At 35.6% G+C, this 25,398-nt stretch overlaps 1 long non-coding RNA gene across 1 annotated transcript in view; it reads right to left on the bottom strand.

The window, feature by feature from the left end:
• The window catches only part of LOC142869963 (uncharacterized), an 83,635-nt gene that overhangs the window by 5,593 nt on the left and 52,644 nt on the right, over positions 1-25,398 (bottom strand). Inside the window, exon 3 of the long non-coding RNA XR_012918492.1 lies at positions 11,175-11,230. This is a non-coding gene — a long non-coding RNA (uncharacterized LOC142869963). The remainder of the gene's footprint in view (positions 1-11,174; positions 11,231-25,398) is intronic.

Here is a 25,398-nt window from a genome sequence, read left to right as displayed (position 1 = left end):
GCCAGGAGGTCTCTTGGAGTCTTTCCGCAGTTACAGTCACACAGCCATCTGAAGGCTCTGTGGGGCTGGACATGCAAGATGGCTCCTTCACTCCCATGCCCAGCACTTCAGTGCTCCTCGGATTCTCTTTGTCTCCACATAATGTGTTTCAGTGTGGTTTGGGATTCCTATAGCATGGTGACGTCTGGGTGGTTACATTTCTTACATAGCAGCTGGCTTCTAGAGGCAGGAATTGAAACTGCTGGGCCAATTAGTGGCTATGCCCCAAACTGGCACAACAATACTTCCACTGTATTCTATTGTCAAAGAAATAATCTGGGCCCTCTTAGATTGAAGGGGGTGGAGAAACAGCCACCTCTCAATAGGAAGGTAGCAATGTCACATTGCAGAACATGTGGGATGGGAGACATTGTTGCAGCCATGTTTCGAATTTTTTGCCATCTGCCTAAGTTGAAAAGCACTATGGTAATAATGATCTAAGATGGTATGGAGAATCAGTACACACAAATAATCTTAGGGTCTTCTTAAAAATCCCTTCCTTATTAGAGATTTTAGTTGTGATCTTGCACAAAACTGAAAGTAGTAAGTTTGGTTTTATTTTTGGATCTTTTCTACTGGCAGAAATATTAATGTTACATACTATTGGGATAAATGTTATGAGTTGTTACTTGTTGAAGGAAGGAATGAGTAAGAAAAAGGGAAGATAGGGTTATTAATGGTTTGAAAACACAGCCAATCCTCCCTCTCCCTATTTTCCATATCACAGAACATGACTGGTGTGGACAGACACATTATGGTCTCAGAACATTCAGGGTGAAGAGACAGACAGAAAGCTGAAGCAAGGCCGGGCGCGGTGGCTCACGCCTGTAATCCTAGCTCTTGGGAGGCCGAGGCGGGCGGATTGCTCAAGGTCAGGAGTTCAAAACCAGCCTGAGCAAGAGCGAGACCCCGTCTCTACTATAAATAGAAAGAAATTAATTGGCCAACTGATATATATATAAAAAAATTAGCCGGGCATGGTGGCTCATGCCTGTAGTCCCAGCTACTCGGGAGGCTGAGGCAGAAGGATCGCTCGAGCCCAGGAGTTTGAGGTTGCTGTGAGCTAGGCTGACGCCACGGCACTCACTCTAGCCTGGACAACAAAGCGAGACTCTGTCTCAAAAAAAAAAAAAAAAAAAAAAAAGAAAGCTGAAGCAACAAGTAGCCATTCCTGCCAACCAGTAAAGCAGACAGCTGGCATTTTGCAAAGCATTCTGAAAGAAAGTGAACCCTTCTGTAGAAAACAACTAGAAAAAAATTAAAGACTGCACTTTGAGGAATCCATAAGCAAAATCTATAAATCTGCTATTACAACTAAGGACCCTGAAAAGAGAAGTGGAATTCCAGCCCAGACAGCTGAGACAGGATTTCTAAAACCTAAAAGAACAAGAACAGCTGCGTGTGGTGGCTTATCCTTATAATCCCAGCTACTGGGGAGGCCGAGGAAGGAGGATTCAGGATTGCTTGAGCCCAGGTGCTTGAGGCTGCAGTGAGCTATGATCGCACCACTGCAACTCCAGCCTGAGGGACAGAGTGAGATCCTATCTCTCAAAAAATAACAAACAAAAGAACCTAAAGAAAAACAAAGAATGAGAACAGTTCTCGAGCCACACTAACTAATTAGAGGTTTTCCCAGTTCCTTAGTCAGTAAGGAAGGGAATTAGATAGAATCCATAATAAATGATATATTAAACACAAAACTTTACTATATGAAATTACATATGATAAAGTATTTAAGTATTAAAGTTCTCATTTCAGAAAGAGGATTCAGTTATTCTGAATAAATCCATTAGTTGTCTTCATAAATTCCAAAATGAAAGGACTCAAGTTTATTTCATAGGTACCTGAGCTGAATGCACACTAGTTGAGTATTATAGTCACAATTCTTGTGCCCAGAATTGACAAAATCCTTCAGAATTCTTCCTTTCTAAGGTTTACCTATGTCTGGATGTGCCACATGTTACATGAACATATCCATGAAGATGATGAAAAGAGTCTAGATAGTCTGATACTGAGTTTTGTCTCAGTGAATTACCCTCTGTAGCCCCAATTGGAAGAACTAGTTTGAACATATCTGGAGGCCAAGTATATTAGAAAAGCAGGTTTAATATTTTTTCTTAGTTAGGGAAATTGTTTCCTGGAAATTGCTCAATGTATTATTGGCAAAATCTACTACTACCAGGGCAGGATTTTCAGAGAATGATTCTCAAAGAGATGAAGTCTGGTCAGTCCTGATGAGATCACATTGTAAGGTTTGCTTTATTCTAAGCTTTTGTTAATAAAAACAATTGTGAGCATGAAATACCATGGGACATTGCAGATTTGTATGTGTAGGGGGCAGAGGAGGGTTGGTGGGGAGGGAATCAGTGGTCAGAGTAAAAAAGGAAGAAACTGTTGAGCTTTGAAAAATAATCCCTATGAATACTTTTTTAAAAATTGCTGGTTTGTAGAAGTTTAACACATAAAACTTATTTTTTGGATTTGATACCACTCTTTTATGATCACAGTTTTTTGCCTCATGGTTCTTTATGATTGATCAGTCTTCTGCTTCCTTTCCAGTCTCATTTTCTCAAAAAACTCCACCTTACCAACCCATGCTGAAGGTATGTGGAATGACACTCATATTCTCAAACATGCCACACTCTTCCACAACTCTGTCTTTGTGCCTTGAGTACCTTTTCTTTCTTTGACCACCCAGCAAACATCTACTAGTAATAGTACTTCTATTTTTAAGAGTCAGCTCAAATATCACCTGCACTTTGAAGCCTTTCCTTACCTTGAACCTTATCCCCACCCCTCACTAGAGACAACTGACCGTTTCTTCCTTTGTCATCCCTATTATTTTGAGAATATTTCTGTAGTAACACTACCACACTTCATTTGCTTCTTTTTATTTAAATGTTTGTTTCTCCTATCAAATGGCAAGCATCCTCACAGCAGCTCCAGGGATTCTTTTAAAGATCTGGGAATTCAGCTTTTCATTCCATTTTGTAACAGTTCCCAGGTTCTTCCAATAAATTCCACTTTTGAGCTCAAGTTAGCTGAAGTCTATTTCTATTATAAATAACCACAGAGATCTAATTATTACAGCCAACATACTGACACTGAACCAATTGTCTGAATGGAATGGGCTCAGGAAGCTCAGAGCACAGAGAAAGGAGACCCAATGAGTTAGAAATTGGCAGTGTTTGTTCAGCACTCTTCAGAGGAGGGTGTGCTACCTCTGGGAACTTGCTCAGTCTGATGACCAGAGAGGTATTCTCTATTGTGGGTCAAGGATAATTCTTCAGACCATTTCATGGCCTGGAGGATATTCCTAAAACCATCCTCCACTTTTTTCTCTGATTCCATGTTTCCCAGCCAAACTTATAATCACAGATTCAATTCTCAGGATATTACAAGATCAAGAAAGAAGTAGGTTTAGTAATTGGAAAAAATATCCTCCACTGCAAATGAATAACATTATGCAGCAATTTCTTGACAGTTTGGACAACCCAAGTCAGTTGTCTTTGTCTGATGAAATTTAGAGTCCTTGTGAAGGTGAGTTTTTCAACTTGAGGTGACCTCATAAGGGTGGTGCCACTCTTTGAGGTTTACCAAGATTTCCACTGTTTCTGCAGATTATATTACTCTTCTCCGCCATTCATCCTTTTGCCACGATGCTCAATAATACACTAATGGTGGATAAATCTCCAAGGTCCACATTCTTTCTGTATGTAGGTATAGACAGTAAGTAAAACCTAATCAATTCCAACCATTGCCTATAATTAGAAAGTTGAGTGAGCAAAGTTTAGTTCTATCTTTATATAAGAAAAAGGTTTGTTAAGAAAATTAATGATATAAAGCAGTAATCTCCTTCTGTTTTTTTTTTTGTGTGTGTGTGTGACAACACAATGGTTTCAGCATAAACAACACAGACCCATGTGCAATTTCTGGCTCCATTTCTGTAATTTGCCCTGCCTTTTCTTTTAAGAAAGTACATTAAAATTCAAACATATGACTGTAATATTATTATGATAACCTTAAATCTTCTGAGTTACTGTGAAAAGTCAATCATTTGCAAACTTTGATATTTCTACTATGACTGGTATTAGGTTGTTTGCAACACACCAGTGTGTCCTGTTGAGACCTGCTGATATAAATATTGAAAGGAGAATGTTTGAGCTAATTATTAACTAAGGTGTTTGTAGGAATTATTTAGTGTTTGTAGAATTAATGTACCAATCTCTTTCTTGTTAGTTCTAGCAGGACAGACAGAACCCCAATTTGGTAATGCTGAGAGGTTGAACTGGAGTTGCCATCTATATTGGAAACTGATAAATCACTTCAATTATCTAGAAGTTATTTGTCTTGGTTCATCTCACAGATTTGGACTGACCTCCCCAATCAGGTTAAATACACAAGGTTTTACTGAACATTAAAACTTTTGAGAAAGCCCAAGTCAATGGACAGTGATGCTCTTTTCATTCTAAGATTATTGATTTAGATTTCTCAACTCCACACTACTTAATCCTTGGCTGCAGGTTGAATCCTATGGATGCCAGGTATGACTTTCTTTAGGCCACTTGGAGACCTACCTAGTACTTGACCTGCAGTTTTTGCCTCTAGAATGATAGACCTATCTGTGCATAATTTACAGAAGCAGTTGATACTTAATGAAAGGACATAATGAAATGTTTTTCATGCCAATGTCACATGGAATACATGTGTGTTAGGCCCTAAAGTTTAGAGCAATATTCTGTGCTGATAATACCTTGCACTATCATTTTGGTACTGTAGGGTCTTTTAAAACGCAGCCATGAGTCTGCATCCTACATCCAAGGAATGGCCTAGAAACAGGGCAATGAATTAAAAATGTCACAGCTCCCTTTGCTTAACATTTCCTATTTTTCAGAAGTTTGTTTTGCAACTTTAATATTATTAATCTACACAACCTTTTTTTCATTCAGAATTTATATCAGAATCAAGCTAATAAATTAAAGATGAGTTAGTTCATTGTTGGGTGGTTTAACATAGACCTAGTGTGTTAATCCTGATGTGCTTATTACTAGGGTTTTAAAATTTTTATTATTATTATTTTTTCTGCCTCGTAGCTGTGGTTAGGCAGCAGCAATAAATCAGAACAAAGGAATGAAGGTATTGCAGCTTTAGGGAAAACATGTATTAGAAAAAATTGGTTTGGCAGTAAGGGCCATGTTGCATTAAGATGGATTTTAGAGATACAGAGGTAAGAGAATGTAGACAAATAAATTGCATAAATAATCTGAGAAATAGCAAGCCTGTACAGACCCAGAGTAACCCTGTAAGCTACCATCAACAGGACCTCCTAATTCCTGTTCAAACAGACCAAACAGGTACTCTCCACTTAAACAAATAGCCAGGAGAAATGGGCACATGGCTAATGCTAGAGAAAGTGGGAGGAATAGATAAAGCTCTTTAAAATAGCCCAAAGGATTGGAATAATAGAAGTCAGTGTGGGAGTCTGACAAGGCATCTTCTGTGAATAGGGCTTTATTGCCACTTCAGGCACTGATGTTGCAAACACAGGCTAAGACAACCAGAAACTGGGAGGCTCACAGTGCAACTCATGAGTGCCTCAGAACGCAGTTCTCTACAGTAGGGAATTCACATTATCAGCCAGAATTTGCAAGAGACAGAAAGTATTCAGATAAGCCTGAGCATATGAATAAAGATGTGGTGTGAGAGATAGAGTTGATGGGAACAAGATAGGACTGGTGCAGAGCCCTAAGGAAGAACAGGGATGCCGGGAAGTGCAGCAAGAATAGAAAGAGCAAAAGGGACCTCTCTTAGTAGCCTAAATGGTACCTGAACTCAGAGATCCATATGTTCTGGAACAGATTTTATACTTAACTAAAGTATAAAAGCTTTATAAATGAGGAGAGACAGCTTGTTTGAAGCCCTGAACTTGCTTTTATGGATCAAATATGCCTGCTTTGTCTCTAGTTCTTTAATCTAAGTTGGTCCAGGCATGCATCTTTGTGTAGGGAGCAGACTCTGTCCTCATTCTTACCTTTTATGTTCTCTAGGCCTTCTTTCCATTTGTTCACTTGACCAGCTATTCCCTGGCCCTGATTCTGTCCCCTGGAATCTGCTTCAGGCCCTGCTTCTCAATGGGCCTGTCTACTCTTCCTTATTGACCTTTCCATTCTCCTTTTTTATTCAGCTTCCCCCACAAGGGGTAGACAGGATGTGACTGCTAAGCCATGATTGGTTATCTCCAAGACAGTAGTAATCATGATAATGACCATTCTATCCCATAGAGCCTGGGTATTCATTGTCATAAAAAATGAGTGTATTTCTCTGGCTTCATAGGTTTGCAATAGTTGGAAGCCCTAACACAGGTAGAGGTAATCACCCTTTTGATCCCTTTCCTTCTCTTTTTATTCAAATAAGAATATTATATGGACTCTGACATCAAGAAATTTACAAATTAATATGAACGATTAAATATAATTATGGAAAGTTCATAAGAGGAAAAAGTTGTTTTTAAGAACAGTAAAGTTGTTAAAAAATTGTTTTTAAGAACAGTAAAAAAATAATCACAAGTCAGCACGTGATTACTTGGCAAACGAATGGGTACTAATTGTTGCAAAACTTCAAAAGCAGTAGAGTAAGACCACTTCAAGCTAGTGAGGTCAAGGGCAGGTACCTGTGAGGCTTATTAAGGAAAGTTGAAGGTTTAGACTACAGCTCTTGTGGGTGTCTAGCACTATAGGTCAGAAGAAGGGAAAAGAAGAGAGGGTATTTTATAGCATGGCTACTAACAAGTAGCTGACGCGAAAGGATACAGACAGAAAAATCTCACCCTTTACACTGAATTTTTATTGCAACATTTTATATATCATCCTGTGAAGAGATGTGTATCACCATGATCTTGAACCACAATCTTGAAGCATCCAAAACTTGACAGTATATTTCTTGGGAAAGCCTGTGAAATGTGAATTGACAGGAAAATTCTGTCTGCAGGTCAGCATATGCCGCCTAAGAAGTTTGTGCTCTTCAGCTAGCCTGAAGCTAAAACCAGGCTATTTTCCCTCTTTGGTTAAATGCTAGCTAAATTCATATTAATATTGCACTGTCAGTATTTTATTTATTTGTCCTGATGCCACATTTCCTTTCCCAAATCTCTCTTGCATAAATGATTTACTATTTGTTCCTAAAGCTGAAGATTTTATGCCTTGTCTCTTTTTTCAGATAAGAGGATATTGCGGCAGCTTTCCTTTTGTGCTGCTGATGGTTTTTATTTTGCTAATTCAGAGTTCAGCAGAGTAACTAGCTTAGCAAGGCACCAAAAACCAAGAGGTTCAGCCCTTGAAATGACTAAGACAGTAAATCTTCACTGGCCCATTATCACATAGAACCCTGTTGAATTTGCTTCTCTAAAAAGTCAGTTAGCAAAGTGTGGTTCTTAAAATAGGTTTTCCATTTCCTTAACTCTCCAAACTAAGCATATTTAACTACAGGACACTTAAGGTCCTTAAGATTAAGTTTAGAAAAAAACAGTTTTACAATGGAAACCCATAAATCTTAAAGGATGTTTTTTATTTTTAAAAAATTGGAGCAATGCTTTGTGGGTGTACCCTCATTAGGTTTTCACCTTAGGTCTTCACACAGGAATGTAAAGTGCTTTACATTCAGGACAGGGATTATGTGATTTTTTTAAAAAATTTCAGTTTCTTTAAGGTGGCACTTGGGATGTTAATTTACATTAAGAAAGTTACATATCATAATTCTTCATGGTGGTGGTCACTAGACTAAGCTAAAAGATTTAAAGTTAAAACAAAAATCAACCAACAAAGTCAAAAAATTAATTCATTAGTACAGTACTGAACTGCTGTCCAGACTCAAAATGCAAGTCAATAGAAAGTCTATTTCATACTAATGGTTGCAAGCACAGTAAAGACGTGACCCTGGAAACTTTTCTGTTTTCTACCTTTCCTCCCTTGGGATCTGGGGGATAAATTTGCTATAGAACCCCACATTACTATCAGAATCCTCCACCAGTTTCCTGAATTGCCACTATTCTTTCCAAATTTCTAGCTTGTAGACCTCTGGAAGCAACAAGTACTCCATGTTCAGGAAAATTGATAAGAAATAAAGAAGAATCAACTTAGTAGTTAGGTTTCAGTGGGGTTAGGGCAACTGATTTCATTGCATACCAAGAAAGGAAATGGTAAAACTCTGTCGGAATGCTCCTGTGATCCTATGTAAATATAGTTCTCCAGTTTTAACCAGTTATATTTCTGTTTGGGAATATTGGTTATATATAACACAAATTAGGTCTATATGAGGGGTCTTATAAAAAGTTCATGGAAAATATGTTTCATGAAAAAACTATGGATTTCAAAAAATTTTTGGCACCAGAATAAACTCATACTAACTTGTTATAACATGTCTGAACAGGATCCAGTTTGAGGCACTAAAAAGAAGAAGAAGAAGACAACCGTTTGAAAAGAGCCCCATCAAAGCAACATGAATTCTACTAAAATTAAAGCAAGAACAAATGTCAAATTTATGGTGACACTTGGGTGGAAGAATGATGAAATCATTGATGCTTTACCCAAAGTTTATGGGGATAATGCCCTAAAGAAATCAGCAGCTTACAAATGGAAAATTAATTTTAATAAGGTATGAGATGATATTGAAGATGAAACAGCAGCAGACCATCCTTATCAGTCCATTTGCAAGGAAAAAACTTATCTTGTTCATACCCTAAGGTATGAGGAAGACTAATGATTAATAGCAGAAATAATAGCCAATACCATATACATCTCAACTGGTTCAGCTTACACAATTATGACTGGAAAATGAAAGTTGAGCAACCTTTCTGATATGCCAAAACTGTTGCAACCAGATCAGCTGCAGACAAGAGCAAAGCTTTCAATGGAAATTTTAAACAAGTGGGATAAAGACCTTGAAGCATTTCGTCAAAGAATTGTAACAGGAGATGAAACATGGTTTTACCAGTATGATCCTAAAGACAAAGCATAATCAAAGCTATGGCTACCAAGAGGTGGAAGTGTTCCAGTCATAGCAAAAGCAAACTGGTCAAGTAAAGTTCATGGTAATAGTTTTTTTTTTTTTTTAATGCTCAAGGCATTGTGCTTGTTGGCTTTCTAGAGTCCCAAACAATGCAAACATCTGTTTATTAGTAGAGTGTTTTGAGAAAGTTAGTGAAAGTTTTAGCAGAAAACAACCCAGGAAATCTTCACCAGAGAGTACTGCTCTACCACAATAATGCTCCTGGTCATTTTCTCATCAAACAAGGGCAATTTTGTGAGAGCTTTGAATGGGAAATTATTAGCCACCTTGTAATTCTGATTTGGCTTCTTCTGACATATTTTTGTGTTCTAATCTTAAAAAAAATCTTTAAAGAGCATCCATTTTTCTTCAGTTAATAATGTAAAAAATACTGTATTGACACGGTTAAAAACTCAGGACCCTTTCAGTTCTTTAGAGGTGGACTAAATGGCTGGTATCTTTGCTTACGAAAGTGTCCTGACCTTGATGGAATTTATGTTGAGAAATAAGGCTTATATTTTTAATTTTTATCTTTTAATTCCATTTTCCCACACATTTTTTGAAGTCCCCTTATATAGTATTTTTTTCTCTCCCGGAAAATTACACAAATGGAATACACATTTTAGTATATCTCGCTAAAAAATACAGATCAAGCCAATGAAAATAAATGAGAGAATAAGGAATTTGATTAACACAGTTCAAAAACTAAATATCATAAATATGCAGACCTTTATAGCCAACGAACAGAAAATATGTAGTTTTGTTTCAAACACCTATGGAACCTATATAAAGATTGATCATACTAATATATCATACTACAAAGACAATTCCAATAAAATTCTCAAAGTTGAAACCATAGAAGTTATATTCTCTGACCATATTGCAATTAAAATACACACATACACTTACACACACACACTAGCCCTCAAGTCCACCCATTTGGAAATGTTAAAAACAGGCTTCTAAGTGGCTAATAAATTAAAAAGAAAGAAAAATGATGAGATCATAGAACATGCAAAAATGAGAGACAACAGCAACTTTACATATCAAAAACTATGGGACTCAGAGAAATGTGTCTTGAGAATAATCTGCCATTGCCAGTTCTGAAGATAGAGTAAGAGGGCCATGAGGCAAGAAATGTACTAACCTCTAGAAGCTTGGAAGAACACTTAGCTTATAGCCAATAAGAAAATGTAGACTCTAGTCTGACAAATGCAAGGAACTGAATTCTGCCAACAATCTGGGTAAGCAGGAAATGGATTCTCCTCTAAAGCCTCCAAAAAGGAACACATCCCTACAGACGCTTTGATTTTAACTCAGTGAGACCCATGTTGGACTTCTAACAGAACTAAAGAATTATAAATTTGCGTTGTTCTAAGCCAATACATTTCTGGTGCTTTGTTATTGCAGTAATAGAAAACTAATATAGATGATTGGTACCTGAAAGTGGGGTGCTGCTATAACAAAAAACTAAATATGTGGAAGTGGGTTTGGAATTGGGCAGTTGGTGGAAACTGGAAGAATGATAAGGAGGCTGATAAAAATAAACGTCTGGATTGCATTGAACAAACAGCAGAAATATGGACTTTAAGGACTTATGTCCTATAGTTATGTAGAAAGCAGAATTTGTAAAAAATAAAATAGGACATTTAGCTGAGGACATTTCCAAGTACAGTGTTGAAAGTACAACTTGGTTTCTTCTTGTTGCTTATAGTGAAACATAAGAGAAAAGAAATAAAGACAAAACAGGAAAACAAATGGAATCCAGGATTTGATGATTTGGGAAATTTTCAGCCTACCCAGATTACAAAAGACATGAAAATTAAGAGATTCACTGTCAGGCAAGGGTACTGTAAAGAAAAAACTGAGGGTGTAGCTGGAATAGATTGTGTTAATATCTTGAAAAGATCAAAAGGCCAGAGTATTCTATCACAAAAAAAGTTCTTTAAAGAGATTAAGGATGTGGCTCAAAGATCCTCTCAATCAAACCAGAGAGCTTCTAGGAAACCTAAAGAATTGTCTCTCAGGCATCTCAGCAAAAATTAAAAGTAGAGGTGGAATTATCTAGGAAAATCTGTAGATAAGGTTCTTACCTGTAACATACATGGAGATACACAAGGTTTTCAGAAATTCTATATCTTCAGAAACACTGTCAATGTAGACCAAAAGAAATAGAGAGAGTATGAAAATAAAGAAGGAAGACTTTCAAAATTCTACAGGCTAGATAGGCTGGATAGACTGAGAATTTCTCAAATCATCAGCCTGTTTCCTACAAGATTATGCAGCTGCCAACATGTGCTTCCTTTCATTAAAAAAAAAAAATTAATGATTTTTTTTAAATGCCATGTGCCATTGAGGATAATTCTCAAACCTTGAAACTTAATGGAGTTTCTCCAGGTGGATTTCAAAATTGCTTGGGATGATGAGTGATCCCTTTTTTCCTTCCTTCCATTTTTCTTTTTATGAACTAGAATATGTCCCACCATTGTTTTTTGGGAGCAAATAACTTGTTTTCTAGTTTCATAGATCCACAGATGGAAAGGAATTGTGCCTTAGTATAGATTATACCCAGAGCCTCACCCATACCTGATTTAGATGATGAACAATAGAAAACAAATATAATATGTAAGGAAAATGCAGTAAAACTTACAATTAAAAATTATCTTTGGTCGTGCATAGTGGCTCATGCCTGTAATCCTAACACTCTGGGAAGCGGAAGTGGGAGGATCACTCAAGGTCAGGAGTTCAAACCAGCCTGAGCAAGAGTGAGACCCCGTCTCTACTAAAAATAGAAAGAAATTAATTGGCCAACTAAAAATATATAGAGAAAATTAGCTGGGCATGGTGGTGCATACCTGTAGTCTCAGCTACTTGGGAGGCTGAGGCAGAAGGATTGCTTGAGCCCAGGAGTCTGAGGTTGCTGTGAGCTAGGCTGACGCCATGGCACTCTAGCCCAGGCAACAGAATGAGACTTCATCTCAAAAAAAAAATTATCTTTTTATTTAAAAGATATTCAACAGACCTTCTTTCATGTTTACTTATTCAAAGCACTGTACTTAAATATACAGTTAGTTATGTTATTTATATATAGCTAATAGTTGTTACTATGACTTTTAAAGATCAGTATAAATGCAAATTTAAAAATTACCATCTTTATGAAGTTTCATTTTCTTTTCAGAATAAAAATGAGGATCTCAATAATCTTTTCCCATAAAAAGATTACACTGTAATCCCACATTTTACTAAAGTTATTCTTATCACCAATTAGCATAAAGTAATTTACATATAAATTTTAGTCTAATATAGCCTCATAGGACCTTTGGGAGGTAAAATGTATCTACAAATATTATCCCATTTTACAGAAGAGAAAATAGATACTTGGAGAAGAAAAAAGCTCATCTACAGGAACACTGAAAATTAGTGACTGACTTAATAAAAGGCAAAAAATTTATACGATCTGAAGAGAAACCAGAGTATGACTTAGAATGGAATATTATTTAGCTGTAAAAAAATGAAGGAAATCCTGTCATATTAAACAACATGGGAAGAACCTTGAGGATATATGCTGAGTGAAATTAGCTAGTCACAGAAAGACAAATACTGAATGATTTCACCTATATGAGGTATCTAAATTGTCAAACTCTCAGAAACAGAAAGTAGAATGGTGGTTCCCAGGAGATGGGAGGAGAGAGAAAAGGGGAGTTGTTCAATACAGATTTTCCCTTTTGCAAGATGAAAAAGTTTTGGAGATCTGTTATAAAACAATGTGCATATAGTTAACACTAATGTATTGTACACTTGAAAATGGTTAAGATGGTAAATTTTGTGTTTTTGACCACAACAAAAAAACACTTTAGTGTTATTATATTATACTGAATCCACAAATGGCATAATTACAAACCAATTCCTACTTCAAGAATTACAGAGAGTTAAAGGAGTTAAATGTTTAATTGAAATGTAATGTTGAAACTAAACTGTTAGTGTGCTACTTTAATATTATTGAAGTACTAGTAAATATATTAAAAGACATTTTAAAAGTTACTTCCTGCAGAAGAATAATCATCCAGAGAATAACATTAGTTCTTTTTATACTATACAGAGATAATTAGCTTGTTTTTTCAAGCTAATTAAACCCAATGAATTTTTACAGCAATTAACAATATATGGTTAATTATTTATTATTCAGGGTTTGCTATATAGCATTAATTATGATGAACTCATTTGGCTTTTTCTAAGAAATAGGAAATATATTGGTTTAGGAAGTATGGTATTTATGATGCTTTATCATAAGTTAGACTTAAATTAATGAACTTTGGAACTTTATATGAAAAACAGTTTTCTAAATAAGTTTTAATTTTGAGTCAAAAAATATCTTTTAGGGAATAATTTTTGTAGATTTGACATCTGTATATAATAAAGTCTACTCCAAATTAAAAATATATTTGAGATATCATCTTTATGTAAATCACTGTACTTGGCATCATGAGAAATATAAAAATGAATTGCTTCAATCCCTGGACTCAAGGATCCTGTGTTACCAAGGTAATTTGAAGAATTTCTGATTCCTTAAATTGTGTTCCAAGGAATTATTTAACTTTATAACTCTCCTTGATTCCTCTCTCACCAAGCAGTTCAAATTCTTTCTGCCTATATCAAGGTGGTTCTCAAACCTGGGTCAAAGTTGAGTCATCCAGGGATCTTTTAGAATATACACAGGTGAGGACTATAACCCTAGCCATTTTGAATTACATTGTCCACAGTGGAACCTAGACATTTGTGTTTTAAAAAATGACCATGTGCCTGGGGCTTGGGAATGGAGAGTGACTGCAAAAGGGTAGAAGGTTTATCTTTAGTGTGATAGAAATGTTCTAAAATTAGATTATGATGATGGTTGTACAACTCTATACATTTACTAGAAATCATTGAATTCTGTACTTACAATAAGTGAGTTTTATGGTATATGAATTATACCTCAATAAAGAAGATAAAAAGAAAAAAAGCTATGGGATGTGGCCAAAATGTTACCCAAAGGAGTGTATAGTTTTTACATTTATTGAAGAGAAAAAGACAGAAAATAAATGAACAAAGCATCCAACATGATAAATTAGAAAAACAACAAAAACAACAAAAATAGAAAGGAAAATAAAGATACAAACGAAAATTTGATAGGAATAAAGCCAGTGATCCAAGAACTAGTTCTTTAAAAAGAGAAATTTAATGAACAAACTTCTACTAATTCTAATAAATAAAAAAAGTATAATAACAGCACTGATAATAAGATAGGCATATAACCACAGAGTCAGGAGATGTTAAAAATATTAGAATAGGCCGGGCGTGGTGGCTCACGCCTATAATCCTAGCTCTCTGGGAGGCCAAGGCGGGCGGATTGCTCAAGGTCCGGAGTTCGAAACCAGCCTGAGCAAGAGCGAGACCCCGTCTCTACTATAAAATAGAAAGAAATTAATTGGCCAACTAATATATACAAAAAATTAGCCGGGCATGGTGGCGAATGCCTGTAGTCCCAGCTACATGGGAGGCTGAGGCAGGAGGATTGCTTGAGCCAGGAGTTTGAGGTTGCTGTGAGCTAGGCTGACGCCACGGCACTCACTCTAGCCTGGGCAACAAAGCGAGACTCTGTCTCAAAAAAAAAAAAAAAAAAATATTAGAATAGTATATGCAACTTTATAACCATACATTAAGAAACTAGATGGAATGGAAGAATTTTTAGGAAAATATGTTTGCCAAATTATATACAAGAAAAGGCAAAAAACAGACCAATATTCTTAAATTTTAAATGTTTGTCAAACATATTCTTCCTCCCAAAGTCCCAAGCCCTGGTGATTTTGTGGGTAAATTTTCTCAAACTTTCAAGATACAGATAACTTTTATGTCATTTAAACTGGTTCAGAGAATACAAACAAGATAGCAATCTGTCAAATTCCCCTTCTATGAGGTTAACATAATATTTATATCAATACCAAACAAAACTCTCTTTTGTATTCAAAAGAAAGAAACAAAGAAAAACTTGTAGCCCAGTCTCATTCACAAATATAGATACAAAGAACTAAATTAAATATTAGCAAACTAAATATAGCAGTATTTGTAAAACAAATACATCATGATCAAACAGAATTTAGAAACAGAAAGATAGTTTAGCATCAGAAAATCTATGACATTAATTCATGGTATTAACATATTAAAGGTCATTTACTCATTTTGATAAACTCAGAGAAGGCACACCAATTCTTGACAATTTTTTTCATAAGCTAGAAATATAACAAAACTTAATTTGATAAAGGTTATGTATCTCTCTGATATCAACAGCAAACTTTATATGAAATTTTAAAGCACTAGAGAGACATTCCCATTGGAGTCAGGTATAAGACAAAAATGTATCATCATTAATATTATTCAACAATGTTCTGGACTGGCATTGGCTCAGCAGTTCCTTCAACAAAGTATCAACACTGTTCTAGAAACCCTAACCAATGTAGTAAAGAAAAAAAATTCTTTCTTTTTCTGTAGATAAATAAATAGAAAGTATTATTCTTCCTAGTATAAAGACAACTCCAATAAATAAATAAATAAAAATAAACAAATGGCAAACACCCAATAGGAACAAGGTCAAAGAATGTGAAAAAGTAGTTCACAAAAGAATGAAATGCTAATATCTAGTAAACAAATGAAAAGACATGAGACTTCACTGGTGGCTGGGAAAATGCAAATTAAAAATGAGATTCCACATTTATCTGCCAAATTACAAAAATTTAAACATTAATAAAGTCCAAGATTGCCAAAGGTATGCAGGAAAAAATCTTGCACACTTCTGGTGCAGGGTGAATTGGAACAACCAATTTGGAGTGACAAATAACTGTCAACCATTATTACAATGTGACAATAACTTTCAAAATTAAAAATATTTTAAACCCACACTTTTAGATGTGCACTCTATGGAAATACTTGCACAAGTGTGAATGGACATATGTGCATGAAACATTATTTGTAATAGATAAAAATATAAAATAGTAGATGTCCAACAACAAGGCAATGATTGAATAAATGCTGAAATAGCCATAAAATGGAAACCTCTATAGCCATTTAATGATTAAAGTTAAGTCTGATGAATTATTAAGTGAAAAGTTATGTAACAAAATATAGAGTATGAATTCATTTTTGTGAAAACTAATAATGCGTGTACCTGAATATTCTTCAAAAATGTCTAGAAAGATGCCAAAAGTTTGATTGTGTCTACTTCTTGAGAATGGTGTGAAAATTGGTGGTAAGGGTACATGAGTAGTTGGAGATTTTTACTTTCTACTTTATAAATTATTTATACATAAATTTTATAAATAATTCTATAATATATTAACCAAGTTACTTTTCCAATAAAAATAATAAAACCAACATATACAAAGGATGACAAAGTCAAAATATATTTATAGGAATTTACACTTTAAAGCTGAGCAGAAGTAAAATAAATTGTAACCCCCCAAAATCCTAAACAAGAATTTTGAACCCTCACTCCATTTTTTATGCATTTGTATGAATTGCAAAAATAATCACAAAATTTAGGGATTTAATTGCTATCAGAACCAAACCTATATATTTTATAGAACCACATGATAGTGGAACATTCAAATATAATTTGCATCCTGTTTTGAATCTTGGCCCATCCACACAAATGGACAACACCACAGACATCAGTACCCTCCCTCTGGAGTTCCTCCACCTTTTCACTCCAGGAAAGCTACTCTTCCTCTCAGCTTACCTGGTTCCTCCTCAACCATTCTCAATTTCACCCTAAGTTGGCTCCTAATCATTCCTCCCTTCCTTTTTTTTTTTCGAGACAGTCTCACTTTGTTGCCCAGGCTAGAGTGAGTGCCATGGCATCAGCCTAGCTCACAGCAACCTCAAACTCCTGGGCTCAAGCAATCCTCCTGCCTCAGCCTCCCCAGTATCTGAGACTACAGGCATGCACCACCATGCCCGGCTAATTTTTTCTATATATTTTTAGCTAGCCAATTAATTTCTTTCTATTTTTAGTAGAGATGGGGGTCACGCTCTTGCTCAGGCTGGTTTGAACTCCTGACCTTGAGTGATCCTCCCGCCTCAGCCTCAGCCTTCCAGAGTGCTAGGATTACAGGCATGAGCCAGTGTGCCGGGCCCCTCCCTTCTTCTGAATTGAGGTCCATGTTTTGCTTTCTGTGACCTATTCCAGTATATCACTTCTGGTATTTTTTTCCCTCCAGCCTCACATGTGTTCCTCGCTATATCCCAACCAGCTAGACCTTCCCTCAGCTACCTCATCTCCTCTGTAACCTAGTGACAGAAAAGCACATGATTCTCTTCACCTGATATTGTATATTAGTCCATAGTAGAGTTCTTTGTCTTAAACATAAAACTTTATTTGAAGAGAACAGAAACTTTAAGAAACTGGTATAACTCCACCACTATATTGTGGATAATTATAACACAAACATCAATTAATGGTTAGACCTCATCTTTTTCATTAGCTTTAAACCTTTAAAAGTAATGTCATGTAGTCTAATGGGGAAATTGCAATTTCCAAATCTCTAGTCTTGAATCATTGGTTAATAAATGTTTCTAATCTGGTTTGCTAGGTTGATTTTGAAATATGGATAGTCTCTGGTTTAGAATTTAAAACTTTCAAATTAGAAGAATGCTTAGAGATCAATCATCTTATTCAGGGGTATCTGAGCTCACTGGTGGGCCAATGTATAGCTATTAGAAGAAGAAGGAGAAAGAGAAGGAAGAGGAGGACAAGGAGAGGGAGGAGGAGGAGGAAGAAAAGGAGGAGAAAGAAAAGAATTTTGACCAGTAATACAAATATAGTTTTAAAGCTGAATAATCACACTTACTCTTCCAAAGCACATAGGCATAGGTCTACAGATCTAATCTAAAACTGCAGGTATATTTGGTCTCAATCTGGATTCCAGATTAACATCAAATATGGTAGCTTTTGCTTTTATTTCAGTAGTTTATTTAAAAAAGGATATACTTTTTCACAACTAGGCAGATCCAAATATTAGCCAGAATTGGACCCATAGCCATAAAATTCAGAATACCAGGATTCATATGCTTGCTTCTAAAATTTCAGAGATTTGGCATCGCTTTCAGTTCAATGACTCTTTTTTTTTTTTTTTTTTTTATTGAGACAGAGTCTCACTTCGTTGCCCAGGCTAGAGTGCTGTGCTGTCAGCCTAACTCACAGCAACCTCAAACTCCTGGGCTCAAGCAATCCTTCTGCCTCAGCCTCCGGAGTAGCTAGGACTATAGGCATGCGCCACCATGCCCAGCTAATTTTTTCTATATATTTTTAGTTAGCCAATTAATTTCTTTCTATTTTTAGTAGAGGCAGGGTCTCGCTCTTGCTCAGGCTGGTTTCGAACTCCTGACCTTGAGCGATCCACCCGCCTCGGCCTCCCAATGACTTTTTCTTAAAATTGAGCAACATGACTAGAGAAGATTTATCAATTCACAGTTTATAAGGACAATTGAAGGAACTCATAGCATGATTTAGGCTCATCAAAATTAGTGAATCTCTTCAAATTGTGATTTACTTTCTATTAAGTAGTCATATAATATTCCAAAATCTGTGATTCCCTGAGCCAAGGGCAGGAATTCAATGAGAAATGGATGAGGACTTCAGGTAATACCTGTAAAATCCACAAGGTTAGTTTGAGTCTTAATATCTCTACTTCCTTAAACAAATAAGTGATGTATTTGTTTTTTTCTTTCTCAGCCTTAAGTTCTTCAAATGCTGGCCATATCATTAAGAAAATACAATCTTGTGAGACTTGGTGGAGTTGCATTTAATTTAGAGGCATTTAATTACTCAAAGACCAAAGAGCAAAGCAAATTTCAATTTAAAAAAAATCAAATAAGTTTCCACAACTTAACTCTTCAACTACTTTAAAATAAATAGATGCTGCCTTAAATTCTGTCAAATATCCTATACCTTGACAACCATGAAAGGAATTAACATGAATAAAATTCACAATCTTCCATCACCTTGAACAATGTTTCATGTTTGAAAAATTTACAGCACTGGTTTCTGGTGACTGAAATAAAGGAAAGACCTTTTTTTTTTTTTAATTTTAATAAGCTGATGGACACTCTTCTCTTTTTTCTTATAGGTTCCCCACTTTTGTAAAGGAAGGTGGGAAGAAAATATCTTAGCTGAAGAGAGTGTCCTATAAAGTAACAGGTTTCATATTTGCCTATGGCTAGTAATCTCTGAAGATAGTTACAAAAGAGGATTTCCAAAACATTTAATAAGCAATGGCTCAAACGTTTGTGTAAGTGGTCAAACTTCCAAAATGACTACTTTAAAAGATAATACTCCTTTTGGATAAGATTATTTAAAAAATAGCATCATTATCTTTGCCTGGTAAATCCAATTCTTAAATATCCTTTAAAATAATTGATAAAAAAAATCAGAACTATAGTGATTGCAATTCATTTTTTAAACATTTTATTTTGAAAAAAATATAGGATCACAGGAAGTTGTAAACATAGTATAAAGAATTCCATGTACCCTTCATGGTGACATCTTATATAGCAATAGTACAATATCAAAGCTAGGAAATTGGCCAGGCATGGTGGTTTACTTCTGTAATCCCAGCACTTTGAGACTAGGAGTTTGAGACCAGCCTGGACAATATGAGACTGGGCAGTAAGACTGGGCAGTATGAGACTGGGCAATTTGAGACTGGGCAGTGAGACTCTGTCTCTACAAAAAAATTTTTACAAAATTAGCTTGGCGTCGTGGTATGAAACTGTAGTCCCAGCTACTTGGGGGGCTGAGGCTGGAAGACTGCTTGAGCCCAGGAGTTTGAAGTTGCAGTATGATCGCACTACAGCCTCGGTTAATGTACCAATAATGGTTGACATCTTATTCATTTGTCACCATATTTTTAACCTCCATTCATTTGTGTGTGTGCATGTTTGTATAGTTCTGTGCAATTTTACCCCATGCATACATTTGTGCAACCGCACTACAATTAAGATACAGTGTTCCATCATTGCAAAAGAACTCCTTCATGCTATTTGTATTTATGTTCCCCCACCCTACCTGCCTCCTTGTTTGTTACCTGGCAACCACTAATCTGTTCTCAATCTCTACAGTGTTTTCATTTCAAATATATTATATAAATGGAATCTTACTCCATGTCATCTTTTCAGACTGACTTTTTTTCACAAAGCAGAACACCCTTGAAGTTCATCCAGGTTGTTTCATGTGTCAGTAATTCATTCCTTTATATTGCTAAGTGGTATTCTATGGTATGCATGTACCAGAGTTTGTTCAATCATTCATTCACTGAAGGGCATTTGCGTTGTGTCTAGTATTTCTCTAGTACAAATAATGCTGTAATAAACATTCATATTCAGGTTTTGTGTGAGCATAAGTTTTCATTTTTTTCTGGGATAAATGCCTGAGGGCAATTGCTGAGTCACATGTTTAGATTTGTAAGAAAATACCAAACTGTTTTCCAGAGGGGCTGTACCATTTTACATTACCACCTACAATGTATGACAGATCCAGTTTCTCTGCATCTTTGCCAGATCTTGTTATTATAACTATTTTTTCATTTCAGCCATTCTGATAGGTGTGTCATGATGCCTCATTGTGGTTTCAATTTGCACTTCTCTAATGACTAATGATGCTGACCATCTTTGTGTGTGCTTATTTGCCTCCCCTACATTCTCTTCTGCGAAAGGTCTCTTCATGCCTTTTACCTATCTTATAATTGTTTATTTTTTATTGTTGAGTTTTGAGAATGTATATATATACTCTAAATATAAAGTCTTTGCTATATGTGTGTAAATATGTATATACACACCCATATAAAGTCTTTGATATGTTCATATATAGATTCTACATATAAAACCTTTACTATATATGTGGTTTGCAAATGTTTTCTCCCATCAATTCACTTTTATAAGACAAAAATCAGAACTAGGCCCCAGGTGGGAGGACATGTGATTTTGTAGATACAGGATTACATTACTACATTACATTACTACATTCACTGAATGTCTTCTTGCTGCCACTTAAAACTGTAGGTGTAGGGGGTGACTGTCATTCCTACAGTTACATGTGTGGAATCTCCAGTAAAGATGAACCTGATTGGGAATCTCTCATTTTCCTGGCTAGCCTTATACCTCGCATGTGTCACAACATTAACAGAGTTGTCTATATATTTGGTCCACAAGTTAAAGAACCTCCTACAGATGTCACTCCCACTTTCTTGACAACAGGGGTGCTCAGTACTTAACGCCAAGCTGATTTTGAGGCCCATAACATTCTCAGGGAGTCTGGTTATGCTGGGAAAATCAGTCAAATGCCGGTGATTTTGACACCATTACATTTTGATTGGGACCCACTTCAGAAGCAGCCTTCGTGCCAGAGATCTGTGGTTATTTGAACCTTTATTACTAGTGACTTCATGACTGGTATACCTGCAACACCTGGCAATGAGATCCCTGTAGAGGTGGTGTTAAAGATGGTCACTGAGATTAAGAAGATTCCTGGTATTTCTCGAATTATGTATGACTTAACATCAAAGCCCCCAGGAACAACTGAGTGGGAGTAATAAACTTCTTCTATTAAAAAATAAATAAATAAAAGGCTATGTGACTTTGAGTTTACCCATTATTTAAGCCCAAACCTAGAGGTTTTTTGATACAGTGATGCCACAGTATGCTAAGCAGAATCAAAAGATAAAAAATCACCACTAGTCAGGATTAGTTTCTACATCTTAAAGACAAATGTATTCTCCATAACATTGGATTGAAGGAGAAGCTCCTACTGCTGATGAAATGCCTAGTTCCAGAAAGCAGAAAATCTATTTTCAAGGCAGAATAATGAGAGGTAACCTGATCTTTAAACTTTCTATTATTTGTAGGTAATATTTATGGAATATTTGCTATAAAGTGTTATAAAATCTTCTGACTTCAGAGTCTATGATTTTTTTTTCCAGTGTACCATGCTTACTCTAGAAATGGTGACTCTACATTCTAAATTTGGGAGAATAGTTCAAATTTCAAATATTCTAAATCATTGCCTGCATCAACCATCAAAATAGCCTCAAATTATTTGACCATCAAAATTACATCTATTAGACTACCCCTTATACCTGGCAAAGATCCTTGGTTAGGATGTTCCAGATATGCCTACCTTCTCCTACCCTTTCCTGCTCTCACCTCCTGGTTCTCTAATGTCCATGCTCTATATCACATGACTCTGTCCCCTGGCCACAGCTGATCAGACTAAACATGGACACTTGACCCAAGGCATCTGTCCATGGGCTGTTCAGTGACCCCTGACTTGGATGTACTAGTCCAAGGGAAGAGAGGCTGGATCAATTAGATTCTTCTTTCAGGAATTTGTAATTGAAAAACTGAAATGAGGTTAAATAACCATAAGAGCTGGACTTAAAGGTCATGAGGTAGCCACCATAGGCCTTGAGCAAACTGGGAGCCAGCTTCTGGAGGGCAGGGCCAGCAGATGTGCTGAGAAAAGCAGAGATGCCACGAGTTTGTCGATGAGGTTCCTAAGAGGGAGGCAGAGGCACTAACTGCTTGGGGTTCTGATGGCTTTCTGGCCCTGTGATCCCAGTCCTTATGCAGACTGGGATCACATATGCCTTAGAAGACACTCTGTTTCTGAAGTAACTTAAATGAGTTCTGCGTAGCAAAAAAAAACCCTCTAATTATGACGTGAACATGATGGTCTAATTTTTTTATTTGGAAGTCATAGTCAATAGCTATAGCAAAATTTACACAATCTAATTAAGGCAGGATTCTTCCAAAAAGTTTTCAATTGATGTTAAATCTCCCTAAAGAGAGACAGGCCCTCCTACATAACGACTAGGGGAAATATACATAGGTTAAACCCTCCTGAAAAGCAATTGGGTGCAATGGATAACAAAAAGTCTAAAAAATGTGTGCCATAGAATTCTCTTTTTAAAAATATATGTGTTGGCTGGGCACAGTGGCTCACACCTGTAATCTTAGCACTCTGAGAGGCTGAGGCGGGCGGATCGCTCAAGGTCAGGAGTTCGAAACCAGCCTGAGCAAGAGCGAGACCCTGTCTCTACTATAAATAGAAAGAAATTAATTGGCTAACTAAAAATATATAGAAAAAATTAGCTGGGCATGACAGTGCATGCCTGTAATCCCAGCTACTCAGGAGGCTGAGGCAGAAGGGCTGCTTGAGTTCAGGAGTTTGAGGTTGCTGTGAGCTAGGCTGGCACCACAGCACTCTAGCCCGGGCAACACAGTGAGACTGTGTCTCAAAAAAAAAAAAAAAAAAAAAAAAATATATATATATATATATGTGTGTGTGTGTGTGTGTGTGTGTGTGTGAAGAAAAAACAGAAGTGTATATTAAAATAGTAATAATACAATAGTTATCTTTAGGTAATATTATGATTTATATCTTACCCTTTTCTAAATGAGTATTTATTTCTTACAATTTTTCTCAAAAGCAGATGCTTAAAATATGAAAACCAGCTACCAGTTATTGAGTTCTTATACGTGTTATATGCTTTATGGACATTACCTCATTTAATTTCTAAAATGACCCTATGAGGTATGTACTGTTATTCTCACTTTATGAATAAGGAAGTTGAAGCCCAAGGATATGAAGAAAACCTTTCTAAACATCATAACTAATAAGTGGTACTAAAATGTAAACTCCATAAGTTCAGAGGTATTGTTTGTTTTGTGTACTGTTGTATCCCCAGCATCTAGAATGCACTAAATATGTTTAAATGAATGATAGGCAGAACCAGGCTTTGCACCCAAGTATGTCTAACTCCAAAACCTCTGCTCCAAGCCCCAAACTCCAAAGAAACCTTCTACAATTTATGTCTTTGATAAATGTGTTCCTTTGCCTTTGAGAAATGTTTATAGAACATGTTGATACTCTAGGAAATATAAAGTCATGTGATGTGTTACTATGTTGTCCTAGTCAGTAAATAAATAATTTATAGATAAGCTTAACAAAGTTTTGTATCATATAGCATTTATATTTTATTTAATATGGTGTTTGTAGTCATTGCTAGGGAAATTGAGATAATTGACCCATAGTTATAAGTTCAATTATGAATTTATTATACCATTATATTTGTGGAAAAACTCAGCTCCTTTTATGTAATTTTGACTTCCAGTAGCTTTTCTAGGAGTTTGCACACTAGAAGAATGGACTTTCTTGATATTGTTATTCAAAATCATAATTTATCCTTAAGTAGCTACATAGCCTTTTAAATCAGCATGAAATACTATTTTTGGAGGAAACCTGACATTCGAACTATAATTTTGTGATAAATATAGCAATGTCAACTTGAGGTCTTAGAATAAGGCTTTAACTCATGACAAATCTATTTTCAGTTCCTAATTCAATTTTAATAATAGCACAACAATATCATAGTTACTAGATCTTAGCCAAAAGACCAAGAAGCAAAAGTTAGTTGTAATTATTACATTTATGAAAGGCCAAGTTTTCTATACAGCGATGTTTGATCCTAAACTTTGTGCCACTCTTCTTTCCTCACTGTGTTACTGATAAGCTTCAGGCATGAGGGGAAATACATAAGATGATGTTACTAAAGATGTGCCTTCTATCATCACTGTGATTTAATGCTGTCTTGGAAGTTCGAGCCAATGTAAGAAGAGAAATGAACAAATCCAAGATAAAAAAAATGATAGAAGAAACAAAAATATCATTATTTGAAGATGGTTGATTATGTGATTACCTAGCTAACAAAATGCCCAAGGAATCAGCTAAAATTGTTAGACTTAATAGAATAGAAAATGCCAGATAAAACATCAAATATAGAAAAGCCATTAAGGTTCTTAAATACCAATAATTATAATCTAGAAAAACCTAATTTTAAAAAAGGAGATCAACCGACAATAGCAATAAAATATATACAAAGAATAGACTTCATAAGCGTTTGGCTATATAAAAAAATCATAGAATTTATTGGATAATAATATCCAGAAAGAATAAAATATTGTAAAGATTTAAACTCCTAATATGTTATTTAAAAAATTTAATTCAGTCCCAAACAAAATTGCATTTAGATTTTCTTAGGATTTAGAAAGAATGCTATAATATTCATTTAGGAAAATAAAAAGGTAAAGATAAAAATATTCTAAAAAATAGAAAAAGGAAAATGAAATAACAAAATAGAAATATGTCAGTGAAACTTCAGAAATAGAATCAGTTAAATATATACATAAATTAAAGAACCAACCAAGCACAAGATAAAGAAGATTTAAAAATAC

The sequence above is a fragment of the Microcebus murinus genome, chromosome 3, assembly GCF_040939455.1.
Source record: "Microcebus murinus isolate Inina chromosome 3, M.murinus_Inina_mat1.0, whole genome shotgun sequence".
Classification (NCBI taxonomy): domain Eukaryota; kingdom Metazoa; phylum Chordata; class Mammalia; order Primates; family Cheirogaleidae; genus Microcebus; species Microcebus murinus.
Note: the sequence above shows the minus strand (reverse complement) of the source record. Positions and strands in the feature narration are given on the sequence as shown.